The sequence below is a fragment of the Ictidomys tridecemlineatus genome, chromosome X (assembly GCF_052094955.1).
Source record: "Ictidomys tridecemlineatus isolate mIctTri1 chromosome X, mIctTri1.hap1, whole genome shotgun sequence".
In the NCBI taxonomy this organism is placed as follows: domain Eukaryota; kingdom Metazoa; phylum Chordata; class Mammalia; order Rodentia; family Sciuridae; genus Ictidomys; species Ictidomys tridecemlineatus.
In genome coordinates, this window is record NC_135493.1 from 7,252,864 (window position 1) to 7,272,599 (window position 19,736).

Genomic DNA, 19,736 nt, shown 5'->3' on the forward strand with positions numbered 1-19,736 from the left:
AAATATGTCTACCTATAGTGCACCAATAAAAATATGGAAAAAAACCAAAAAACCATATGCAAAAAATCAATGGGAAAAGCGAAGAACAGTGGTACTTTAATCTGTACATACATGAATATAGCACAGTAGTTGAGAGCCACAGCCGAAGGGGCCCCAGCAAACTTCCAGCTGCCAGAAAACTTCCAGATGCCAGCTGATGATTGGCTCAGAGCGGCCCCAGCAACATCAAGCTGATTGGCTCCTCTGTGGTGATGCTCATTGGGCTGTTTCCCCACCCTTTCAGACTGCCAGTTGATGATGAATCCCAATATCAAGTATATATACAAGACAGTAATTAAAAAAAACTACACTAAATAGCAAGAATATCAACAGAGTAGAAGAAGGTCAACAGGGGAAGGGAGAGAGGAGGAGGGGAAAGTGCTGAGGACTGAATTAAAGCAAAGTATATTCCATGCTTTTGGGATTATGTAAAAATGTGTCCTAATGTTTGATGTGACTAAAAAGAATTTAAAAAATCAAAATAAATTTGAAAAATAAATTGATATATTGTAAACATAATAAGTTTTGGCAAGAATGTGGGGGAAATAAAAGCTTTGTGCATTGCTAGTGGGAATATAGAATGGTGCAGCCAGTATTAGCAACAGGATGGCAATTCCCCCAGATTTAAAAATGTATTTACCTCATGATCTAGCAGTTTTACTGTTGGGTATACCTACAAAAGAATTGAAAGCAAGGATTCAAACATATATTCACTTTCTATATTCATAGCAGCATTATTTCAAAAGCATATAGCCAAAATGGTCCACCAAATACTTCAGTTGACCAAAAAAATGTGTAATATAATAGAATGAAATATTTTTCAGCTTTAAAATAGAATGAAATTCTGATACATGCTATAGCATGGATGAACCTTACAGACATTATGCTAAGTAAAATAAGCCAGACACAAAAGGACAAATATTATGTGATCCCATATATATTAGGTACCTAGAATAGTCAAATTCAAAGAGACATATATAGAAGATTGGTTATCAAGGGTTATAAAATGGAAGACTGAAGAGTTATTGTGTATTGTATATACATACAGTTTCTACTTGGAATGATTAAAAATATTTTGTAGGTAAATAATGCCCAAGAATGAGAATGTACTTAATTCCACTGATCTATATGCTTCCAAAATGGGAAAAGAAAATAAATTGTGTGTATGTTGTACCACAATAAAAATAAAAGTATAGTCCATGTAAATAAAGCATGAATCATAATGGAGACTCCTAAATATATATATTATAACATATACTAGCCTTAAGCCCAATAGTCTAACAATCCACTTGAAGAAACCAGGAAAAAAATAACATCTCTAACACAAAGAAACAGATGAAAATAATGTAGAAAAAATATCATGGAAATAAAAGAAGCCATAGAAAAGAGAAAACCAAAAACAAATATTTCTTTTACTTGAAAGATTTATAAATGTGATAGATTTCTAATACAAATCACGAATGAAAATATATAATTCTAATATCACAAACAAAAGGAGTTATCACTATAGAACTTAAGAATGTTAAAATTCCATTTACTACATTTAACAGGTTATATGAAATGTTGAAATTTATACAATTAACTAAAGCTGATGCAGTACAAAACAAAATTTCTATATAATGCAAGATATGTTATGTAAAAAGTTAAAAAAAATCTGAAACCATAGTTTTCAATTTCCTAAACAGGCTTTTACATGTGTCTAGCTTGTCAGATGTAGATTTTGGGGATTAGCCTCTATACTCCATTAACAATTCCTTATACTCTGTCTCCCTCCCCACTCTGTCTCTATGTATCCCTATTGATTTTGTTTTTCTGGAGATGGACATACATACAGATTTTAGTACTGAGTTGTTGAGATATGGGGTATTGCTATAACAATACATAAATATGTGCAAGTGACTTTGAAATTGGATAATGGATAGAGCTGCAAGTTTCTGAGATACATGTTAGAATATGGATATTAAAAGTGATTTTACTGTGTTTTTAGGCAGAAAAGTTATTGGAAAAGGAGAAAGGTTAATCCCTCCTATAAAGTGACAGAAACATCAATTGTGTTCTAGTGTTCTGTGGGCACAAATGGTTTGTGAACAATGAAATTGAATACTTATCTGAACAGATTTTCAAGCAAAGCATTGAGAGGAAAAGCTTGATTCTTACTGATTACTTATAATAAACTGTGAAAAGACATAGATGAATTGAAGAGAAAAACAAAAAGGAACAAGAGTTTTGGAAGGTTTGGAAATTTTTCAGCTTATCAATATTTCAAAGAAAATGAAAATAACTTTAAAAATGTTTGGGGGGGGGCTACTGGGGATTAAACCCAAGGGCAGTCAACCACTGAGCCACATTCTTAGCTCTATTTTGTATTTTATTTAGAGACAGGGTCTCCCTGAGTTGCTTTGGTGAGGCTGGCTTTGAAGTTGTGATCTTCCTGTCTCAGCTTCCCAAGCCACTGAGATTACAGGCATGTGCCACTGTACCCAGTGAAAATAACTTTTCTAAAGTGAGGCTGAACAACCATTTTATAAAATATTATTGTTGGTTTAAACCACACATCTATTCAATCTCAGCAGAAGCTAGGGATAGAGATGTGAATATATCAGCAGGAAGACTGCTAGCTGAGAAGAAAGAAAAAACAGTAAGAAATGAAAGAAGGCTGCAGAAATATTGTATCTTTCAAAACAAGGAAAGAATGAATTCTAAGGCAATTCTTAAGGAAATCCTAAGATCACCAGAGCTGCCACTCTTACCACCAGAACAAAAGGAAAGTATAACAAAGTTAGAATGAGTGAACACTGTGCTGGATTCATGTGATAAAATACTACTGGCCAATGAACAAGACCAGAGTGCTGTGTCACATGAAAACACAGATGGATCTCGTGGACTGGGGATCTGTCCAGAGAAAGATCCAGACTCGGAGGACAACCTGGAATCTCCCTCCATTGATATGAAGGGGAAATCAAGCAAACTAGTGTATCATGACAGAGTTCAGAATTGTGGGTAATTTGGGAAGGGACTATTTAAAAAGGCACAGGGACCATTCCATAGTCCTGGAAATATTCCATATTTACTAGCAGGCACATCACGTATACACGCACAATGAACACGTATGTTCATGCCTAAGGTGTGTGAAATCCAATGAAAAGAAAAATAACAGGAAGGGAGGACTCCATGCTCTATCAAGCCCAAGCCAGTGACTTGATCCATATTAACAAGTACTGTATTCCCACAATGACCCACAGGAATGAGTTTGTGCATGCTTGGCACCCAGGGGAGCACTTATTCTAGAGAAAGGGGTCTCAATAGTTATTACACGCCTCAGCATTCCAGCTTTGCCTCCTGAGCCTTGGTGCTTTCCATCCCCCACCCCACCCCCACCCCCAAGCCCACAGTGCCCTGTGACTTCAGCTATTGTGATGCAAACACCAAGGGAGTGGGAAGCAGCCTGAGAGCCAAGGAGACAGCACCTAGGAGAGCTCACTCACAGGTCAGCAGGCATGCTCCTCATTCAGGGGCAGGACTGGGGACTTGGAGGAGGGGGAAGGGGAACCTGTCTTGGGTTGGTGTGGTGCTGGCAACAGCTGGCCCTCTTAGAAGAGCCCCCTACATGGGGACCCTATAAGCTGCCCTCAAGAGGCTCCAAAGGCCAGCCTTCTTTGTCTCCACAGCCCCCCATGCCCTCCTCCTACATATTGACTGGTTTTATTTTGTCTGTAGTCCAGAGAGGAGGCAGGGAGCCTGGAATGAAAAGACCTCTGAAGAGTATCTAGTAAATCCGCATCAGGTAGGAAGGGGTCCCGTTACTGGAAGACACCCTCAGAGGTAGCTGTGCTCCCTTGGGCAGCAGGCGTCAGTTTCTCCTGGGGGTTGAGGGTCTGGTGTGGATGCGCCCAAGAACACTGTCTTGAGTAGATCATGCCTCCCAAGACACTGAAGGCCAGTTAGTTGGGCTGTTGCCTCTGGTGTCTGGGAGAGGATGGAGCATCCCCTGGATCCTCTCCCGTGTCCAGGTTCCTGCAGAGAGTCACGGACGACTTCTTTCTGGGTCTGGAGCTGGAGCGGTGATGTCCAGGACAGAAGCTGCGAGGTAAGGGGCACAGAAGCCTGTTGTGGGAGGGTCTGATGCTTTGTATTTTCCTCTTAGGGTCGAAGGCAATGTGTCAGCCTACGGCAGGTAAAGGGGAGACCTGCTTATGGTCACACCCCCCCGTAGAGGGTTGGAAGGTGTTTGGGGAGGGCTAGGCAGGGCTCTTGTCTCCAGAGGCTGAGTAGGAGGACCCTGGCCTCCTGACCTGTCCCCCCAGCAGGCTGAGTGCACTTCATCCCCTGCTTCCTGGTTCATTCTGTGGCTCAGAGGCCAGGTAAGTGGTTCTGGGAGAGGAAGTCCCAGGAGTGATAAGGAGGATGTTGCTGGGAGGTCTTTCTCTCCCAGAAGAATTACAACCCAGGCTGCTTACGAGGAACTGGACATCTTACCCTCCCGGAAAACCAGGAGGTAAGGAGCTTCCTGCCCTGGGGAAGGGAAAGAGGAAGTCCTATTTTCCCAGATGTCCTCAGGTCAGTTGAGAAGAAGGAGGGCAGTGGTGTGGGTCTGTCCAGGTGTTTGGAGAAAGTGATGGCCACTCTCAGGCTGAAAGCACCTCCTCGCACACAGGTAGGTCTTTGATGTCAACATGTGAGCAGGTGTGAACACATGCCCAGGATGCACAGTTGGCGAGAACTGACCACTGTGGCCATTGTATGTGTTCCTTTCCCTCTACCTGTTATGGGAAGGAATGTAGGGAGGTGAGGCCGCTCAGACCTGGAGGACATGGTAAGGGCTATTTCAACTGTTCATTTTTGCATTGATTCTGTGTGTGGTTCTTTATGTGAGCTGGGAAGAGCCTGAGACAGAAGACGCCAGAGGAGGACCTTGGAGCATCTGGGGGATGGCAGGCCTTGCTGTCTTTGCCACTGAAAGTGCACCGTCCCTCCCTGGGTTTGGAATGCACGAGAGCCTGCTGTCCTCACCTGGAGGAGTCTTCTTACTGCATAGCAGGTTGGAGCTCTTTATGCATTTTCCGGGCAATTTCAGCAGCTCTCCACCTCTTCAACCCAGCCTCATGGAAGTTTGGTTGTGATCTGGGGACAGGAGATGGCTTTTCTCCGTCTCTTCACACACCTGGCCATGCCCCACACGAGCTTACTGCCCATCCACCTGTGGCCAGGTTTGGTGAGCTCCCTGCCTTCTCCAGGTTGAGCCGACCTGCTTGGGCTGTGCAGCTGCTATCTGGCAGCCCAGGGACTCTGACCAAGCCCCTGCCCCTAGGGTCTGCGTTCTGAGAAACAGCTCTGCTTCCTCTCTGTAGGAGACTTGGCACAGGAGAGGGAGATGCAGAGGCTGGACCTATCAGGCCAGGGAGCTAGCTTCTGGAGACTTCAATCAGAAGGGGTAGGGAGTTTTCAACTCTAGACTTCCAAAAGTGTGCTGCTTGGGTCCCTTTGGTGACCAGGGGGACTTGAAAACCCTCTTCAGTCCTGGGGGATGTTCTGGTTACTCCAAAGAACTATGAAGGTCATTGGGTGCCACAAAATATTTGTCATCAGGACCAAAAGGCCTCAAAAGCTCAGTGTGACTATTATGTGTCCGCCAGGTCCACTGGAAACATGGCTCCTCTCAGCCTCTTTGCTGATTCCGGGTGGAAGGTATTTAATCCCTCCCTCTCTCCAGGTACGGTTTACAAACAGGTGCTGAGAACCCAGCAGCAAGAAGTTTTCCCTGATATTCTTTTTGGGTGCAGGCACAGGACTGGGGATGGAACCCAGCGATGCTTTACCTCTGATCTGCATTCCTCGTCCTTTTCATTTTTTATCGAGAAAGGGTCTTGCTGAGTTGCGAAGGCTGGTCTGGAACTTGCAATCTGCCTTCTTCAGCCTCCCGAGAAGCTGACATTACAGGCTTGTGTCACCAAGCCCATCGGGAAGTTGGCTCTGAAAGCCATAAAGGGGCTGTTGACCCTCACCGAGTTGGGATGCAGGTGAAAGCATGAAAACTTGGATGAACAGCTTCCCTTTCTACAGACACAGACGGTCAGTCTTTTTCAAAAGTAATAAGAACACACGTCATCTTCTGCTACTAATAAATGCCTCATTTGCCCACCATGGCTAACATTTAGGAATTCTTATTACTTAGTCTGGGGACTTCTCTCTGGACATTTCTGGTGTCCTTCATTTTGGGCCTTGAGGAAGAGTTTCCCTCTGGGTTGATACTTTGACTACTACTGCTGCACAGAGAGAGAGAGAGAGAGAGAGAGAGAGAGAGAGAGAGATATTTTGTAGTAGTTGTTGCTCTTTGGTGGTGGTGGGGGGATCAAACCCAGGGTCTTGTAGGTGCCGGGCCTCACTCTGCCACAGCTACTCTGTGCTGGTGCACTTATTTATTTCTAGGTCTTGATTATCCCCTCAGGCTTCACTTGCATGTTTGCTGTGACAATGGATGGTCCTACCAGCAGGAGGCAAGGAACACAGGTGAGTCTGTCTACAGGTTGCAAAAGGTCGGCGTAAGATCTCTCATGTTTGTAAGGAACACTGAGAACGGGTGTCCACGTGCAGCTCTGAAAGGGATGGGGAACGTGTGTGTTCCTTATGGGTACCATGGATCACTCACAGGAATTTGATCCAGGCCTGTATGCTGCAGGATTTGTCCCCATGACCCAGATGTAAATCTGATAAAAACAGATCTTCCCTCAAGTCACCTCTGGAGTCAGGTAGGGGAGAGAACGGCTGGTATCAAGAGGTGAAATGAAAGGAGCAGGTGGCAGAGACAGAGGAAAGTGTCCCTCTCTTCCCACCCCCAAGGGTATGTGACAATTTCCGACCCTGGCTTCCTAACCAGTTATAGGGAGGCTATTATCTCCATGACAGGTCACACAGTTCCCCTTGGGCAATGTAGGGAGGTCTTTCTGGTCTTGACACTCACAGAACAGCGTATAAATAGGGCTTATCTCATCAGTCTAATGTGGTAATTAGGGTGTTAGATCAGGATGTTTGTCATGAGAAATGGGTGTCCCTGGCCAGCTCTGAGAGGGACCTTGGCCTTTCCTGCACCGACATGTGAAGTGCGTCTCAGGAAGAAACAAGGAAAGGTAGAGAGACCAATGGGAACAAGATGGAAGGGCGGACGTATGGGGGAGACGACTTCTCTGGAGGAGAGAGGAGCTGGTGGGTGATGGTTCTGGCCACCCATTTTCCTGATGCTCACTTCTTCCCCTTCAGGTTCCTAGAGTTTCACCTCACAACCCCCACGAAGAATCATAGCTATTCCCTGGTGGGGAAAGAGGTTCTGGATCCTCCGCATATCCACTTGATTTTCTGAGGCACCTGGTGAGGGTGGGGCAGGAAGTGGGAAGAGGTGGAGGCACAGGTCACCCTCTGCCCCCTTGTGTCCCCATGAGGTGTTAGGCAAGCAGTGAGGGTGGCCATTGTGTGGGCTGGGGTGTGATACCCTAGTGTCCTGCATCCTCCCGATTCCAATGAGTATAGTATGGCAACAGCTTGTGTGGATTCCTCCTTCTTGACTCGCTCCCCAGAATCCCCTCTGATGCAGGGACAGGGAGAAGATGTGAGACCTGCCAGGTAGGTGCTGCAGGGCTCCAATCTGCCAGCTCACACTCCTGTCCTGTGACCTCCCACCTGCACATCTAGTCAGCAAATGGAAGCCTGCCATTTGTGAATTCTGTGAGCCTTGGTTGTTCTCTTTCCCAGTAAGGGTCGCTGAAGTTAGGGTGATAGGACTTGTAGCCCCCTCTCTTGACCCAAAGTGGCAACTCGTAGAGAAACATCAGTGTTTCAAGCAGTCGGCTGGAAAGCACGCTGGGAACTTAGCAATATTTGGTCAGCCAACTCCCAAGGCTCCCTTCAACCCTAAGTAGGAGTCCAAGCCCCAGCATTCAAATAAATACAGAAAGGGCAACCTGTGGCTCACAGCTATAATTGTGGAGGTCATCTGTTCCTGGGTAAAAACAATCCTGAATTATCTTAGATCTTTGCTACATCTAGCCTTTCAGCACTGTAAACTGTGAGGCTTCCCTTTAAATATCCTGAGAAAGGGCATGGAAACTAAAGTCACAACACTGAAGGGCAATTGGTGGGCTGCAGTAACTTGGTTCTTACTGCACCTGTATACCTGTGAGCACATCTTGGGCCATGGGCCTTTTTCTCCTCCTCCAGTCAGGCCTGGAATTCATTTCCCCATGGACTGACCCAGAGCGGCTCTGTGTGACTCCTTTTGGAATAGTGCGTTTGAGGCATGTCATTGGTCACCTTCCTTGGGCCTGCCAGGGAACATGGCTTTTCTTAAGTTTCTGCCCTTGTTCTTTCAGCAGCTGGAGCTCTCTGTGCTATGAAGAATTCCAGAGTGAAAGTTCAAGTGCAGGGAGAGACCTGCCCAGCTTGGCTGTTCCTGCCTTTCCTTCTGGGATCTGATATTCTAATGAGATGGGCCTCTGAGTCCAGCCCAGGTTCCCCGAGTGCAATGGCATGAGAGAGCTCAGGTGAAGTCCACACTGAGATCCAGCTCTGCTGGATGAGCACAGGTAGTCCACTTGTGATCCTCAGGTGAGACTACTTGTTTTCTTCACTGTGCTCAATAACATTTCACTTCTCTCAGCTCTGTTATTCATCTACAAATGTGATAAAGCAAAGATGACCCAAATAGACTACTTAAAATAGAGGCATAAGAGAATTTGCAGAAATATGCATCAGCTCTAGGTTCACACCTGATATATCATCAACTCTACTTCATTCATTTAGCTTGGGAAAGTTACATGGCCAAGGCCAGCATTAAAGAATGTAAAAGTGGTTCTGCTTAGAATGAAGAAACACTGTTAATTTTCATACACTGCTGGGTCTGGGGTTGTGGCTCAGTGGTAAAGGTCTTGCATAGCATTTGTGAGGCACTGGGTTCAATCCTCAGCACCTCGTAAAAATAAATAAATAAAATAAAGATATTGTGTCCATCTACAACTAAAAAATTATTTTAAAAAAATTCCACAAACTGATAAGAAAATAGAGTGAGGAATGAATTATTGGTGACAGGAATATTATATGAGCGTTGCCAGTACTTGTCTTATGAAAAACAGACAATTGTTTTAAATTATTAAAATTCATTTTTAATACATATACCTTTTAAGTTAAAATACCATTATTAATATTGAATCTATACTTTAAACATGTGCTGTATGTTAAACAATGCATTCATTAACTCAATTAACACAGTAACATTCTGAAGAAATTTTTACTACTCCTATTTAAGAAAAAAAATGAAAAGGATATATAGTTAATAATTTGGTTTTTAAAATTTTATTCTAAGCTATGTCTGGCTACTTTCAAACTTGATGTTTTTCAAAAAAGGATAAACTGGCTAGATGTGGTGGTGCATGGTTGCAATCCTAGCATCTTGGGAGGCGGAGGCAGGAGGATGGCAAGTTCAAGGCCAATCTCAGTAATTTAGCAAGGCCCCAAACAACTTAGCAAGATCTGTCTCAAGATAAAAAATTAAAAGGACTGTGTATGTGGCTCATCACTCCTGGGCTCATTCCCCAGTATCTAAACAACCAACCAACCAAAAAACAAAAGAATAAATGGTTATTAAGCCAATTTTACTTAGTTTATTCTTTTTTGAAAATATGTTAGATTCCCTTCATCATATTTTCTTAGATCCTATGGTAGTTCAAATATGCAAAATGATGACAGTCATCATTCAGATTCACATTCAACTTTATTGCTGACTTTCCGTTCTCACTGCATATGTTTCAGGCGTTTTCATTCTGGGAATGACATTATTTGTAGAGGAAAGAATTACTAACAACTGCAAAGCTATTGAGTATTTCTCATGTGTCCCTCTGGTCTCATTCCTATTTAGATGTGTGTAGGGACTATAGAATCAGAGCTATCTCTACCCCCATTATTTCAGGTACATGTGGGAAAATAATGGGCTTTGTGCATGTGAATCCCACATGCAATTTTGAAAAATTACTCCCTTGTTCATATTTCTGCAAGACTAAAATGAGATGCCCAAGGTACATGTTCACAGTGTTTAACATCTGGTCAGTTTCTTGTGCTGCCTCTTTTTTCAATAAAATACTTGGAATCTTTCCAATTGCACTCACATTAATTCCCAGGATCCTTGTAAAAGTTTACTTATAAGTGTAGGATTGAAAGATTAAAATGAAATGCAGTATGTAAGCAAAACATTATTACAGTGGTGGCTGGTGGCAAGCATTTGTGGCAACTTAAACTAGTCTGCTGTTCTAATGACAGTGTAGCCATTTATTTAATTTCCCTTTTCCTGTGAGGAAATAAACTCCAACCCACTTATTGATGCTTATGCCATGTTAGTCCTTATGTTAGGCAATGGAAGAAAAGATGAATAAGAAGTGATCCTTGCCCTTGAGGAACTCATAAAAGGAGACAGCCACTGTGGAAGCTTTTACAAGGATAACTATGATCAGAGCTATAACAGAGGTATAAAAATACTTCTATGAATACCTAAAGAAGCAAGACATGAAGAGATGTAATGAGTTAGGTTTTGAAGCCTGAGTAGTATTTTTATATAATACAGAAAATGAGCACTCATGAGCAAGGGAACAACAAATACAAATGAAATTATATTAGGCAAAAATGTTAAGGGGAAAAAATGTGTGGGAACAGGAGCATGGACCAATCCAAGGGACAAGGAGAACTTGCAGGGATGAAGTAGAGATTAATAAATAGGTTTGTAGTGGTTCAGTAGTGGGGGATTAAGCACCTTACTAGTGAATGTGAACTCTTTTATGATATTAATTTTTTTTATTTGTTCAAATACACCTAACAGTTAAAATAATTGAATTATAATCCCAGTTCTAATATATGCATACATACTGATACACTACAGTGAGCCATCATTATTCATAGATTGGTTCCAGGATCCCTGTGTATGCCAAAACATGTGGATAATCAAGTCCTTTGTTTATAATGATACAGTGTTTAAATTGTCTTATTAAATATGTAGAGAAATAGACTGTGAACTGAAGAAGAAATAAACCATTTGAAAGCTATTAATCTGTCAAAATATTTTTCTTAAAATTATTGAGAAACTATAATTAATAGACTTCATTGTTATAACTTTTCTGAATCATTGTAGAATGATCTATAATACATCAATTCAAAAGACTAGTAAAAGTTCATTTCTATATGTTTGTTTTAAGTGCTGATATGCCTGAAGAAATAATTTAGAGATATATGGAGCTGTATTAAAGAAAGCATGTCATGGAATACATTTTTGATTACAAAATACTAGTTGTATAAGTTGTGCAAATTGTTTTTGCTGACAATTACCAAATTGATGCTTGAAATACTATTGCTGAAAATAATATTAATTAGAAAAGCTACATTATTATATTTTAAGACTTTATTTGAAAACCATTGCAGCTATTTGCTTAGAATATACTACTATTTAAGTTTTTAATGTATAGAGATAAGTTATATAAGCAGCATATTTATATTGTTTTGATAAAATGAAAAATAAATCACATGGTGGTAAGAATATTTCAAATATCCATTTTTAGAATGTTTTTTCAATAACATAAGTTTCCTTTAAAAGGACTTTATAATTTACTCATTAAAATGTTAACAAGTCACTATTTGGAAATTCAGATGGGTATAAGGTTCTCATAGGAAAGAATTATCAGTTTTGATATTTTGATGTTTTAAATTTGTGCTTCAATATCATTATTATCTATGATCTGTGGCCTATTTCCATTAATATCTTTATGTCCTTTGTCTACTTTGTGACATGTTAATTCTTATTAGATAAAATAATCTTAAAGTACAGTCAACAGAACATAAGTAAACACAATGGGTAGCATGTGATGACTGAGAATAAAGTTTACAGAACACCCACTTTTCCCTTAGGTTATCTTGACATTCACAAACAGAAGGAAGTTATTTGTATGTCATCGTAGACTATTACCAATGAATGGATTAAATAAAAGCAATGCTTTTTTTGTTTTCCTTAAATAAGATTTCTGGATAATATTCTAATATTTTGTTATAGACTACCTTTGTGCTGTATGAGCAAGTGCCATTTGATCCACAAAGCTCCAGATACCACAATTGAAAATGATTCATAAAGTAAGATCAAAAATATGTACACTGCAAGATTTACTAAAGCATTGGCATTGTCACTTTCTGAAGAAGCTGCCACTGTTTTGTCAGAAGAAAAAGGACAACTTGTTAATACCTATCTAAATCGTGAGTCCAGAGTTTCTTGCATCCATTATTAAGTGGGCCTAGTCTCTCTTGGATAAATTGGAAAATAATGGGTTATAGGAGAAAGAAAAAAGTACCTTAAGCCAGGGATCATTGATTGTCTAGCCGTCAGCAAAAGAGTTAATACAATGAAAGTAGGAGGAAGCACATTCTGTGAAGCTTGGTAACAATAACCATCAGTAATACTACAGAAAAGGAGTTTAGTACCATGAATGCCAGGACTCAATCATATTTTTAGATATATGTTTTTCAAAGAAAGGCAAAGTACCCTGTGTTTGAGTGTGAATCAAAAAGTTAAAATTCTAACTAATTGTTGCAGGCCCAAATGGAAATAGCATAATTCATAAACATGTCTTTGTGAAGTAAGGGGTCAATTATAGGTGTCATTTGGCCAGGTAATCCAGAAATATTTGGAGTCTTCCAGTGGATTATGAAACAAACAAGAAGAATATTTCTCTGTCCTTCAGGTGATTATTGTTTAATGGGTCTAAAAACTTGCGCACATTGTTACAAATATTGAATGTCTCACCTCTAACTGGTGGGAAAGTGATTTCAGATAAATCTTGAAAAATGAAGTGGTGTGGATCTTAAAAAAAAAAAAAACTTACACAGTAGACATGGAGGTGGGGAAGTATTATGAATATGCAGGAGAGGAGGGATAATTAAAGATGCTTGTTTCACCCATTTAAAAACATAGTGTGTTTAGAAAATGGTGAAATATGTTGTGTGGTTGAAATGTAAGCATGTTTTTATAAATAAGTATGAAAAGATGCTACTAAAAATATGGTTTTGTAGGCTAGACTATGGATACCCTTGTATATTCAACTGACACTTAATTATCCTACCTTATTCTATAGCCTTCTTCTAGGAAAAGACCCTGACTTATAACAGGTGATATATGTAATGTTCAACAATACTGCCAGGTGTGGAGGCAATGCCTATAATCCCAGTCTTTCATGAGGCTGAGGCAGGAGGATTGCAAGTTCCAGGTCAGCCTCAGCAATTTAGGAAGGCCCTAAGCAACTCAGGAGACTTTGACTCTAAATAAAAAAAATAAAAAGGACTGGGGATGTGGCTCAGTTGTTAAGTATCCCTGGGTTCAATCCCGGGGAGGGGGGGACAAAACCAAACAAACAAACAAACAAAAATAGTGTTCATCAAATGGAAGGTACTGCCTTTAATTAGTATAATGATTTTGATTAACATTCTACTCAGTCATTGAATTGGATTCTATTTTATCTAGTCATGACTATTAGATAAATGGTCTATGAGAATATATAGATTTTGAAACAGAGCAAAAATTCAGTTATATTGGCTTCTTCAAGCATCACTCCTAGTCTTCTGCCTCTAGGACTTTCTAGGACATTGTATAGCAGCATATTATTGATTATCATCTGTCATTAACAACAGACATCAAAATCAGACAGATGTATTAACATTTTTTCCTTTTACTTACTACCAGCATCAAAGAACTTATTTTCTTATACAATTAATCATAATACTGATATTATACTATAGTCTGCTTGGTTACTTCTTCTGTGATTGAAAAGTGATTTTATGAACTAACACACTATTCTACCTTTCTCAGCAGGCCAACTTTGTATAATAGTTACTTGTCACACTCAGCACCTATTATATTTTGTTATAACTATTAAAGAGTTTTCCCTTATATGAAGCCTGGTCATCTTTTCAAGGGTGAGTTAAAGGTAAATCCACTCAAAATGAACCAGGCCTCTGGCCATAAATGATTAGATCAAGTATAAGTAGCTAGCTAAATATATTCTTGTGAATTTGAAATATAGTGTAAAATTTAGTTTCTCTTGAGGAAGATGAAAAAATCACCTGATTACTTGTGAGTAGCTTATCACCATATTTTATGTCCAGTGTCTTTACTGTTTCAAAACAGAAATAACCTGCTTGCCACTAGAGTTTATATAACACACACACACACACACACACACACACACACACACACTCACACTCATTATACAAAGACTAGAAAGGCAATTTGGAAAATCTAGAGGGCATTTCAATTTGTTTCCAGTCCTTGAAACTTAACTGTATTCAAGAACCTTGAGATCCACAATTCATTCCATAGCTTCATATTTCATATCCCTATTTAGCTCAAATTAATGCAAAAAGCTTCTGTTATTTACTACATAAATACTTGATAGTATAGATTTGTTTATATTTCTTATCAGGGACCTTAATTAAATGCCTACTTTTTCAATTTTATTTTTAACTGATCCATAATGGCATAGAATTACACATATTAATAGGGCAAACATATAATGTTTGGTGTGATACATGTATACATTTGGTAATATTTAAGTCAGGTTAAAAATATCTATCTCTTCAAACATTTATCACTTATTTCGAGTGAAAATGTTCAAAGTCCCTTCTTCTATTGTTTTGGAATATATACTGCATTACTACTATACATATTCACCCTACTGTGCCATAACACATGAGAACTTCTTGCTACCAACTCTAATTTAACAATCATTATAATCTCTACTTTTTATACAGTCTTGTAATCTACCTGCAGGATATCACTTAAACTAACACTAGTAACCATTTATAGAAGTAATATTTTTAGTATAGTGATCATGTTTCCCTGAATTACAAATATTATGTGTTTAATATATATCAAAGTCAAATATTATGGTTGAACATTCATAGGATATATTTTTAAACTAACCATGAAGTGAAATAATCCAGACTCATAAAGTCAAGGGTTGAATGTTTTTTGTCATATGTATATTCTAGACAGAAGAAAAAGGAAAAAAATAATTTCATGAAAATATAAAGATCAATAGAGTAGAGGAAGGGGATCCACAGGGAAGAGAGGGGTGCATGGGGAAATATTGGGGGAATTATGCTTGTACATATATATAAAATTATAATGTACTAATTGAAATAATACTAAAAAACAACAATAGTAGTATACATGAGATCAGTAGAGTAAAACAAGTGGATAGGTGAAGGAGCAGGGGAGAGGAAGGGGTAGTACTGCGGAATGAGATTGATCATGTTATGTGGACTTAAAAATGTGGCACAACAAATCTTACTATTATGTATAATTATAATACAATAATAAAATAACTAAAATATAATAAACTTTTTAGCCATGAGCACTTGAAATCTAATTTTTACACATTTCAATTAGTGAACTACTTTCCTCGACTGACATGGATAGTGTTGATTGTTTTACCAGGAATTCTAGTAAGAATATCCACATTTCTGAGACTCCATGTTCTGAATGCATTTTCTTTGCTTTCAATTCCAATTATAATGGCATTATAGCAAGGCTAAAAAATAGTGCCATCCATGATTTCTTTGCTTACATAAATTATTAAGAAAGGTACCGGCAATATTTTATCTGAATACTTGGTTACATAACAGAAACACTTGGACTAAACTACAATGTTGAGCAAAGTTCACTCCCTCAACACCATTTCTCCTCCACATTCTTATACATAGAGTTAAAATAATGAAAAAGGAAAATAAAAACAATACTTTAAAGTACAGATTAAATGTCAAACTATGTATTCACTATGAATATTTGAAAAGAAACAGATTATATTTCATAGATACATTGTCTGAGACATATCAGATTGCTATTGTAGATCACACTTGATTTTTCTGGCTTTTGATCTTTACCATCTACCAGATGGACTCTAACAATTTTGTATCCTACTGTGTAGACTTCGATTGCCCACAGATCTATAAAATTGCAGTGTTATTAGGTAGCAAGCAAAACTATTTTCTTGTGATGACTAACAGAGGAAAGGTTAAAAAAACAACCTTTAGCTATGGCCTCTGCTGAAATGAATGGATTTTATTTTGTACATATACAGGGAGACCCTTTATCAACTTTGATGAATTTGGATGGAGGATCACAAGCCTCCATCCTTTGTGGTTACCAATTTCCAACTGTATTATGGAACAAATTGCCCCCATAATATTTATCTCAACTTAGGTTCTCAAAGTAAAGTTTATTTTAATAAAATATTAAAGCTATCTATTTATTTTACAGGAGTACTGGGGATTGAACCCAGAGGTACTTTACCACTGAGACACATCCCCAGCCTTTTTTTTTTTTTTAATTTGAGACAGAACCTTGCTAAGAATTGGTGAGGCTCATCTGAAAAAAACTAAGGATTGATACATAAGTATTTGTGTTTTATTTCCTTGAGTAGTTGACATTTAAATAGAGATGAAGGGGAAGAGTAGGGGGAAAGGGTATGCCAGAGTAAATAAGTATTATATAAGGATGTGTATTATTAGGAATTAAAGAAGATGATGACAAAGCAAAGAAAGTCATGAAAAGGAAGGTGGTATGAAGGACATTCTAGATGGAAATGTGTGAGTGAAACCAGGGAATCTGAATATCATAGTGTATATTGCACAAGAGAAAGTAAGTTGATCTAGTTTGTGCTTAAGGTATAAGAGGAATCAGGGCTGGTATAAAGAAGTTACCCATTAGTACATGAGGATGAATTAGAAGGAATACTAATTACATATGATGTGTCTAAAACACTGCATGTGAGGCCCAAAGTCACAGACATTTTTGTGTGTACACAGACACACACATACACACAGTAGCTTATGGATGTTCCTGGAATATTATTGTAGACAATACAAACTGCCCCCATTGCAGTTTTTCATTCAGACAAGTTCCTAGGGACATGAATCATTCTAGGGAGTCAGTCTCCCGTTTTAGCATGTAAAACAACAGTTGTGTTCCCAAAATGCAGCAACATTTCAAACAAATGTCTTTTAATTATATGGAAGAGGGGGCCTCGATTTGAATCTCCCTAGGATTCAAATATGCTTAGGCACATCTGGAGGACAGGTGAGGCAAGCCCACAGGGTCTATATGTAGGATAGACAGAATCACTTTTTGGAAAAAAAAAAGTTTGTTTTGAATGAGGAGGATGTCAAATATACATGGTTTTAGTACCTTTTTCTTTAGTCATCCAACAGAGGATACTTCTGAGTATAGTTTAGTCTCTATTTTTCATTCTCAGGACTCAGCTTCACATGTTTTCTTATGATCTACTTCCTAGTGAGGCAGGTGGTCTGCAATTAAAACAGAAAAACTGTCTAATTTAACCCTCTATAATGTTACAGTGCAAGGCTAAACTACTATAGGATATTATGACTCAAAATAAGAAGAAAAAGGGCCTTATCTATGAATATTCCTTATGATATTAAAATGATACAAATCATAAAGTCATGAGATGTCAAACAATGCTCTAATGTTTTGAAGGGACTTCAGAAACATGCAACCTGTGTTTCTCAAATTTACACAATTATAGTATTACAATATGTCAATATTTTGCAAATTGGATTCTATGGAATCCTGGAAATCCACAGATATATTCTTATGGGGCTACCAGTTTTCTAAAATAAGTTTTTATTTGTTGTCTTTCCATTTTATTTATAAACTGTAAAAATAATGTCATCACATTCCAGACCACCTGGATAAAATGAACTAAGCATTGTCATGTAATTTTATTAACTACATGATGTTTTAACTGTAGACTAATGAAAACCTGAGATAGATTAAATATGCAAACAATGTATTTGAAACTGATGAGAGCAATATTATTATATCACACAGTCCACATGAAAATTTCACACTAATTTAAATGGAGAAAACTTGTAAAAATTGAGTTACCCCAAGACACAAGGTGAGATAGCCATGTTGAATACTCATGAAGAAATTGTAGTGTAGCAGTAGTCATTACTATGTTCAATTGGTAAGGATTAATTTATTCATTAGGATGTATAACCTTTTACATAAATTTAATATCATAAATTTTCATTTTGGTGCATGAATGTTTTTATTTACTTGGTAAATATATTCAAATTTTATAGGTATATAAGAGCTATGAGGATGGTTTATGCACATTTAACTAGTCATTACAAAAATTTTAAGAGTCAACACCTGAAATGTTTTTCACTCATTTATATCCAAATATTTTTCTAGTTTTGGGAAAAACCAAAACAAAACTGTTGTGTACTCTTCTGAGAGATACATTAAGTATTTCAGAACTATCTAAGGCATGGCCAATGTCTTGGCACCACTAACTCCAGAGTAAGACTAGACAAACTTTTTGTTCTCTAATTATGCCACTGTAATTAAAAAAAAAATTAAGAGATATGAGTGAATAATGCCAACTAATTTAAAATTGAGATTGAACTGAGGAATTTTCATAAGAACAACTTTTCATGTTGTTTTAATTTCTTTTTGGATCATATTCAGATATAACGCATATCTATAAATAAGGCCTTGTGCTATATGCATATCTATAAATAAGGCCTTGTGCTATATGCTGTCAAACCTAAGAGAAAGATGTATTCTTGCTTTGTATATGACTAGAGAAGGATCAGAGGAATTAAGTCATCCAAGGGTCATAGAGTAAGGGGTATGATTGACACTTATTTACAAGTTTTCTGACCCCAAGTCCCTTAATCTTTCCACTTATCATACCAGATCCTTCTGAACTTACTTCTTTGTTCTATCTAAAATTCACTTTTTTATAAACAAGTGAACTTTGCCCATATTCTTAGTAAAGAATATGATCTTTAATTAGATATCAGTGACCTACTGCATGACTTGAGCTTTGAGACATTCTAGTTTCTCAAATAAGTTCACATTTATCTTGACTTTTTTTACTTTTATTATTAAATGTACATAGTTCAAATACTATAAGATAGTTAAAATATGCACCTTCCAAGTGTAAGTAAAGAAATATTTTAGTCAGCTTTTATGAATTTTACATGCTTTTTTTTTTTTTTTTTGTACTGGCTAATTGAACCCAGGGATGCTTAAACAGTGAGCAACATCCCCAGCCCTTTTTATTTTTTATTTGGAGACAGGATCTCACTAAGTTGCTTAGGGCTTCACTATATTGCTGAGGCTGGCTTTGAACTTGTGTTCCTCCTGCCTCAGCCTACAGAGCCACTGGTATTTTAGGCAAGCACCACTGTGTCCAGCTTTCCAATTCTCTGGGGCCTTTTAAAAGGATGGCTTACTTGAGTTGCAAATTACCCGACTTTTTCAAGATGGTAACAGAGTTTATATTTTTTTTCCTTATTTTGTCATTGATTGAAATAATTTATGTAACAATGTCAACAGATCTGACAAGTTTAGCTGGAAATTGCAATCAAAATCGTGCCTAAAATATTAAGATTGTCAACGTTTATACAATAAACTGTCACAATTCAGTAAGATGGAAGGAAAGGCAAATACTTTCTTGAGGAGAAAATCAAGGCTAAAAGAGCATGCTACAGGGACACTGCTACATCGATGTTCATAGCAGCACAATTCACAATAGGAAGACTGTGGAACCAACCTAGATGCCCTTCAATAGACAAATGGATAAAAAAAATGTGGC

General features: G+C 38.2%; 1 pseudogene; it reads left to right on the forward strand.

The window, feature by feature from the left end:
- The first annotated feature begins 4,103 nt into the window (after positions 1 to 4,103).
- Positions 4,104 to 19,736, forward strand: part of LOC110598127 (tRNA pseudouridine(38/39) synthase-like) — a 73,918-nt pseudogene continuing 58,285 nt past the window's right edge.